Source organism: Pinus tabuliformis, chromosome 5_2, assembly GCF_031772625.1.
Source record: "Pinus tabuliformis cultivar Carrire ecotype Pingquan chromosome 5_2, CPIR1, whole genome shotgun sequence".
Lineage (NCBI taxonomy): Eukaryota > Viridiplantae > Streptophyta > Pinopsida > Pinales > Pinaceae > Pinus > Pinus tabuliformis.
Genome location: NC_142306.1, coordinates 536878954 through 536887073, shown reverse-complemented (window position 1 = coordinate 536887073; position 8120 = coordinate 536878954). Strand labels below are relative to the sequence as shown.

Genomic DNA, 8120 nt, shown 5'->3' with positions numbered 1-8120 from the left:
ATTTATGATAAAGTTCATGTTCCCGTTTGTTGGGTATTGGTGTTCAAAGTTGGATTAGGTAATAAAGGGGCTGCGCTTGCAAATAGCATTTCCAATTGGCTAAATGTGGCACTTCTATCAATTTATGTTAAATCTTCCCCTGCATGCAAGAAGACATGGACATCTTTCTCAAGGGAAGCTTTATATGACATTACAAACTTTCTTAAGCTTACTATTCTATCTGCAGTAATGCGTTGCTTGGAATACTGGTCTTTTGAAATGCTTGTTCTCTTCTCCGGTTTGTTGCCTAAGCCTGAACTTGAGATATCAGTTCTCTCCATCTGTCTTAGCACTCATGCAGTTGCATATATGATCCCCTTTGGCGTGGGTGCTGCTGTAAGTACACGAGTTTCCAATGAACTAGGAGCTGGACGCTCACGCACTGCACAGTTATCAGTGTGTGTCGGGGTTTGTATGGCAGTCAATGAGGCTCTTATGATAAGATATATTTTATTCTCTATCAGAAATGTATGGGGCTATGTTTATAGAAATGAAGTAGAGGTAGTTGAATGCATTTCAACCATGATGCCACTGCTTGTACCCTCAACATTTATGGATGCCATCCAAGGTGTTCTATCAGGTATTGCTAGAGGATGTGGATGGCAAACGTTGGGTGCCTATGCAAACCTTGGGGCATACTATGTGGTTGGCATGCCTATAGCTGTCATTTTAGCCTTTGCACTGCATGCTGGCGGCAGGGGACCTTCGGCATTTGAGCACCTGTTCTGTTGCTAAGAACATTGCGCTAACAAAGGAAAATCTTATCAAAAATTTATCACTGCTGCACAGAAAAGGATATATGGGAGCACCCAAAAGAAGTTGATCAGGTTTTGGTTAAATATGAGCGCCTTCAAAAATTTCGCATTCATACTCCAAGGTATGCACTTGTGAACAGAGATTACCCCTATTAAGAGTTGAACTACTTTGTGGAGTAAGGGATTTTGTTCAAAACCATGCATAGCGAATTATCAAGCCTTTTGTGAAAAAACCAGTTTATGGAGATGATCACAGTGTCTATGGTTTAGTGGCCAATCTTCTGGCTTATCATATGTTTTCGAGCCTCTTACACTATTATGGAGGATTGAACTCGCGTTATCAAAGGCAAACAGAGCGAAAAGTTGTAGAAGGACAATGGGATTTCCAAGAGCTAAGGCCGCTGCATTACTTGTATCTTTTTGTCCGACAATATCCATATGGAGGAGGCGAAGGCAGATATGAAAAATGCAGTTCTGAAAGAGTCCAAGTGCAATGTCTGCAACATGAGATCACTGGAATAGTATGAACGCAATAGTATCAATGATTTGGTTGTCGCTAATTGAGTGACATCCTTGAATACTTGATCTGGTCATTAATTGTTTTTTTTCTTCAATTGAATGAACCTCCAAAGGGGTAATGTAAATGCATTAATTCTCAAATGGTTCGTTGATTCGACCTTCAAAAAAAGGTAATGAAGATGTTACTATATACACCTGCGCCATCCGAACAGGGTTCTTTTCGTTCAAGACTTCCGTTCTATCCTCGTAAACTATCTGAGCAATCTGAGGATAAAAGTTAAATGTAATTTAATGTGGACATCATGCACTTTTAAACAAGAACGAAATTTTAGGTCATTGGTTTGGCACCGACGTGAGTCATAATACAGATGGCGCTGAAGGAGTTAGGTTTAGCCTTTTGGCTGATCTATATACGTCCACATCCTCGGTATCATGCTAAATCGAATCCTCATGACCGTGAATGATGTTAAGGGGCGCATAAGAAAGGGCCTACAATTTATTTCTCCGGAGCCTACAGAATCGAGACAATTGGATGGCGGAGAATTCAAGTAGCAGACAACAAAACCAGTGAATCTCCATCTGGCGGTTCGTTTGCAACTCGTGCCTAACCTCATGATATCTTCCAAGCAGTAAATACTTTATCTGATGTGTTTTCTCAGAAAGGGAGTTCATTTGTTCATAATATATTACAGAGAAGATCTAGGTTGCTTCCAGAAGAAACAGATGGATCCTCGGCTTTACTTAATTCACCGGTTCATATCACAGCTCTGAAATTTGAGAATTAAATTAACCAAGTGCTTCATGGCCTAAAAAACAGAGTCTCAAGAAGCAGAATATAAGTTTGCCTATGAAGAACTATATTTCCTCTGTTACTTACAATACCTTGTTGCTGGGAGAATTCATACATCCAGCAGTCGAATGCCATGGTGCTGCACGAATAGTCAGAGGCTGTGCAATTTATATCAGAGAAACTGGAGCACTTTGCCAAATAGTGGTGACCGGAGTATACTCTTTAAATGTTTTCCTTTCTGCGCCAGTTATGATTCTTTTTATTTAAATTCATATTACAGTTTCAGGTGAAGATGATTTTTAGAGTTGGAAAGGGCTATTTTGTATACAGTAAGTCGAAGGCCTTAGCTGCGCTAAATGGTATGAGGATGGAAAACTCAAACAAACTGGAAACGATCTATGGTCTATCTCCTTCAGGTGTGAGGAGTATCTTGAGCAAAGGGTTATACCCACAGAAGGATCAAGACATTATTACTCATCTTCTGTGGATGGTCCAGTACGCAGTAAATTACCTTACATGGATGTTGTGGGAGGTTCCAAGAGTCCTTTAACAGAGGAGACAAGTTTTTCCTCAGGAGAGATATTTGTTGCAAGCAAACCTTTTCAAAACAATCAAGTGCTTAAGCCATGAACACTGATGATTATTTAGAAAACCAGAGAGGAAGAGTGTATTTTTTGGAATCACACAGCAGTTTCGTAGCGCGCTACGAAACTGCTGTAGGTGATGATTTTAAAAGCGCAGAGCAGCTAGTCTGACACGGTGAGCAGGAGTTGAGGAAAAGGAACAGCTGTTTATCAAGACCACCTACAGCACATCAGAAACCTGGCATCGTTCCATACCTGGAGTTATTAAAAGATTTGGGAACATGCTGCTATACTTTAGGAGAATGTTGGGAGACAGAGACCGTTAAGATAGGAGCATCTCTTCTGGTCAATTAATGAGCTATCAGCGCTCTTAAGCATCCTAAATCAGCATCCATTGCACCTGTAGCTCAGCCATATCAGATTAATTGGAGGAGGACAGCTGTCAAAGCATTCAAGAAAGCATCAAGCATACGAGGAGAATGAAATTAGTATTTTATTTTGATTAGGATAGTGTGTAATTATAGTTCAGCATATTTGTAATTAATGCATTAGTGAGTAGCATGTAGGAATAATTAATAACCACCTTCGAGGCTCCCCTCATGCTGGAGGAGGATGCTCGAGGTGTTTTAGTATGCTTTCCTATATATGGGCCAAGGTTAGATGTAGAAGGGGTTGGACTGTATATACAAAAACAGAGTTTTTTAGAGCTTATGAAAAGACTGTTACAGTAATGGCAAACAGGGTTTTTTCTTCCCAAGATTCTCAATGCATCTTTTTGTTCAAATGTGATGGTGGTTTAGTTTCTTAATGTTCTTTTTACAGCCTTGTTATGGCACAATCCCTCAGAATTCATATTATATGCTCTGACTTCCTGTGTGCTTGACAAGCTGTGGGTTTTGGTGAAGCATGTTAGAACATCACTCAGAATTCATTTTTTAATGCTCTGACTTCCTGTATGTTCAGCAGGCTTTGATTTAGGTAAATTATGTTTGAACATCTGATGATGCAAAGAGCCTTGGCTTCCATGAGATGACTGTGATTTGGTTTATTAACTGTGAGAGACTCCATAGCCCAATGAAGACCAATTTGATGTATGTCCAACCAGCTATATTTTTATAAATGTGTGAAGAGTTAGCCCTCTAGTGTTTGAAGGATTTTGTCAAGAGTCGTGAGAGAGCCCTCTCTGATTAGGAAGGCTAATTCCTAATCTAAAGTATGGTCTGAAACAGTTACATGAGACCTTGCTCGGTTGCAGTCCCTAGTACTGGTTTTGTGATAACATTTTGGTGCGTCTGCCGGGAGCTTAAGATTGAATTTCTGAAGGTAGCAGGAGTTCAAATGATTTTCAAGGCTGCAAAACTACCTTGGCGACTCCACACAGCAAAGAACAAATTAGAAGGTGACTCCACTGCTAGAAGATCAGTAGCTTGATGAAGTTTCAAGATGGATTCCACTGCAAGAAAGAATGCCAGGTATGCTCCTATGAATCGGTCTCATATCCCTGGTTTTCCAAATCCTATGCCAAAGGTTGATTGGGTGGATGATCTTCCAATATTCAAAGATGAAAAGAAGGATGATGCTGCTCTCCATTTGGTTAAGTTTCACTTACATGTACGCAGTCTTAAGGTTCATTTCCCTGAAGATTGTCTCATGAGGATGTTTATGGCTACTTTAGAAGGAGAGGCATGGTCTTGGTATAAAGGTTTGGAAAATGATTCATTATCTTCTCTTGCTGATTTCCATGATGCGTTCTGTGAAATGTTTAAAGAATGTTATCCTTCTTTGTTGCTGCTCAAAGATTGCTGTAGGCATTCTTTGAATCTTATTCAGTGCTTGGAGGATTATTATGGTGATGATGAATTTACAGATGAAGAAATTTTAGAGGCTCTTCATGACAATGTTTTTCAGCACCAAGAAGAAGGTATAACACTCCATGAAGCGCCGCATGAAGAGCAACAAGAGTTTACCTGTGAAAACCATGTTTTATCCTTTGATATTGATGTAGAGATGCAGCAAATTTGTCAGCCTTCAGATCATAATGAAGACGGAATTAATTGCACTCAGCAAGAAGAAATATTGAAGGAAATTTTCTATGACCCTCAGGCAGAGGAAAAGCTTGCTCAATTTTGTAATTCCTTGCAGCAGCTTACCCCAAATAATAATCATAATAGTGAGGAAAATTCCATTGTTTGTTGGAATGATTCAGAAAAGCAACTGGATAGCTTGTCAAATAGAAAAGTGGATAGTACATCAGAGGAGTCTTGTGTGGTTGAGAATCAGGGGCCTGAAAATGAAGAGTGTTATCATGATCATTATTTTCAGCAGCTTTCTATGACAGAACACAAGGAGACTACGCTGGTTCCTTTCTCTTTCACGATTGAGGAACTGAACACGGTGGTTGAAAATCAGTTTGTACAGCTGGAAAGTTTCGAGAAAAGACAAGCTGATCATGTGTTCTGGGATCCTATAGCTGATTATATGGAAGAGTTTTACTCTCCAGTATTTCAGTTGTTCAAAGAAGATCAGAGACAATTTCAGTGGCAGCGGTCTTTACACTATCACATTGGCTCTGAAATCCGATACAGTCAGAGAAGATTTCAGTGGAAGCGGTCATTACACTATCATATTGGATCTGAACTCCAGGACAGTCAAAGAAATCAAATATCAGGTGAGGCAAATGATTGGCTGCATTGGAAATTTCACATTGATTGAGCTGAAGAATTTGAAATGGTTAGGGTAGGTAGGTAGAGGTAATTGCAAATAAGCTCAAGTTCAACTGAGCATTTTTCAGTAGGTATAGTTCTCATTCTCCTACAGTCATGCTTGTCAAGAAAATTTCAGTTTGTCAAAATGGATAAGGCACTGGAGCTGCATGTTCTTAGTGTACCACAGGGGCACACTATCCCAAGTGGAGCCACTGTTATCACTGAAAATGCTGTAGTAAAATTTTTTTAGCTTGGCTTAAAGTCAGGGTATTTTCGCAGCGCCAGAATTCTTTTTAGCAGTTTCGCAGCGCTACCTGTTTGAGTGGTTTCGTAGCGTGCTACGAAACTGGGGATTTGTTTGAGTTTTCAGTGAAGGTCCAAATCCTAGCATGCTTATTGTACAGAGTTCTTCTTCCCTCCAGGAATGTTGATGAGAGCAGTGGCAGTATGTTCAAGGAGACACCTTATGATGATGCAGCTATTGTAGGATTGCCATCAAATACATTAAGGGAGTTATCTCTGAATTCTGGCTCATGGGTGATTGTGAAAGATGTACATACTAATGTGGGAGACTTGCAGGAGATGTTGTGTTGAATCCTCTAGACAAAGAATCTATTAAATGTTATAAGTCATAGAGTGTTTGATATTTGGGATTGTCTTTTCACAATCTGTAACTTCTTTCACAAAGCAGGGCGCCACAATGGATTGAAAGATTTGAAAAATATTTATGATAAAGTTCATGTTCCCGTTTGTTGGGTATTGGTGTTCAAAGTTGGATTAGGTAATAAAGGGGCTGCGCTTGCAAATAGCATTTCCAATTGGCTAAATGTGGCACTTCTATCAATTTATGTTAAATCTTCCCCTGCATGCAAGAAGACATGGACATCTTTCTCAAGGGAAGCTTTATATGACATTACAAACTTTCTTAAGCTTACTATTCTATCTGCAGTAATGCGTTGCTTGGAATACTGGTCTTTTGAAATGCTTGTTCTCTTCTCCGGTTTGTTGCCTAAGCCTGAACTTGAGATATCAGTTCTCTCCATCTGTCTTAGCACTCATGCAGTTGCATATATGATCCCCTTTGGCGTGGGTGCTGTTGTAAGTACACGAGTTTCCAATGAACTAGGAGCTGGACGCTCACGTACTGCACAGTTATCAGTGTGTGTCGGGGTTTGTATGGCAGTCAATGAGGCTCTTATGATAAGATATATTTTATTCTCTATCAGAAATGTATGGGGCTATGTTTATAGAAATGAAGTAGAGGTAGTTGAATGCATTTCAACCATGATGCCACTGCTTGTACCCTCAACATTTATGGATGCCATCCAAGGTGTTCTATCAGGTATTGCTAGAGGATGTGGATGGCAAACGTTGGGTGCCTATGCAAACCTTGGGGCATACTATGTGGTTGGCATGCCTATAGCTGTCATTTTAGCCTTTGCACTGCATGCTGGCGGCAGGGGACCTTCGGCATTTGAGCACCTGTTCTGTTGCTAAGAACATTGCGCTAACAAAGGAAAATCTTATCAAAAATTTATCACTGCTGCACAGAAAAAGATATATGGGAGCACCCAAAAGAAGTTGATCAGGTTTTGGTTAAATATGAGCGCCTTCAAAAATTTCGCATTCATACTCCAAGGTATGCACTTGTGAACAGAGATTACCCCTATTAAGAGTTGAACTACTTTGTGGAGTAAGGGATTTTGTTCAAAACCATGCATAGCGAATTATCAAGCCTTTTGTGGAAAAAACCAGTTTATGGAGATGATCACAGTGTCTATGGTTTAGTGGCCAATCTTCTGGCTTATCATATGTTTTCGAGCCTCTTACACTATTATGGAGGATTGAACTCGCGTTATCAAAGGCAAACAGAGCGAAAAGTTGTAGAAGGACAATGGGATTTCCAAGAGCTAAGGCCGCTGCATTACTTGTATCTTTTTGTCCGACAATATCCATATGGAGGAGGTGAAGGCAGATATGAAAAATGCAGTTCTGAAAGAGTCCAAGTGCAATGTCTGCAACATGAGATCACTGGAATAGTATGAACGCAATAGTATCAATGATTTGGTTGTCGCTAATTGAGTGACATCCTTGAATACTTGATCTGGTCATTAATTGTTTTTTTTCTTCAATTGAATGAACCTCCAAAGGGGTAATGTAAATGCATTAATTCTCAAATGGTTCGTTGATTCGACCTTCAAAAAAAGGTAATGAAGATGTTACTATATACACCTGCGCCATCCGAACAGGGTTCTTTTCGTTCAAGACTTCCGTTCTATCCTCGTAAACTATCTGAGCAATCTGAGGATAAAAGTTAAATGTAATTTAATGTGGACATCATGCACTTTTAAACAAGAACGAAATTTTAGGTCATTGGTTTGGCACCGACGTGAGTCATAATACAGATGGCGCTGAAGGAGTTAGGTTTAGCCTTTTGGCTAATCTATATACGTCCACGTCCTCGGTATCATGCTAAATCGAATCCTCATGACCGTGAATGATGTTAAGGGGCGCATAAGAAAGGGCCTACAATTTATTTCTCCGGAGCCTACAAAATCGAGACAATTGGATGGCGGAGAATTCAAGTAGCAGACAACAAAACCAGTGAATCTCCATCTGGCGGTTCGTTTGCAACTCGTGCCTAACCTCATGATATCTTCCAAGCAGTAAATACTTTATCTGATGTGTTTTCTCAGAAAGGGAGTTCATTTGTTCATAATATATTACA

At 39.9% G+C, this 8120-nt stretch overlaps 2 pseudogenes; both read left to right on the top strand.

Annotated features, from left to right (window-relative positions):
• The first annotated feature begins 228 nt into the window (after positions 1–228).
• On the top strand, positions 229–774 carry LOC149160085 (protein DETOXIFICATION 16 pseudogene; annotated as a pseudogene).
• A 5569-nt stretch (positions 775–6343) lies between these two features.
• LOC149160084 (protein DETOXIFICATION 16 pseudogene) lies at positions 6344–6889 on the top strand (annotated as a pseudogene).
• The last annotated feature ends 1231 nt before the right edge of the window (positions 6890–8120 follow it).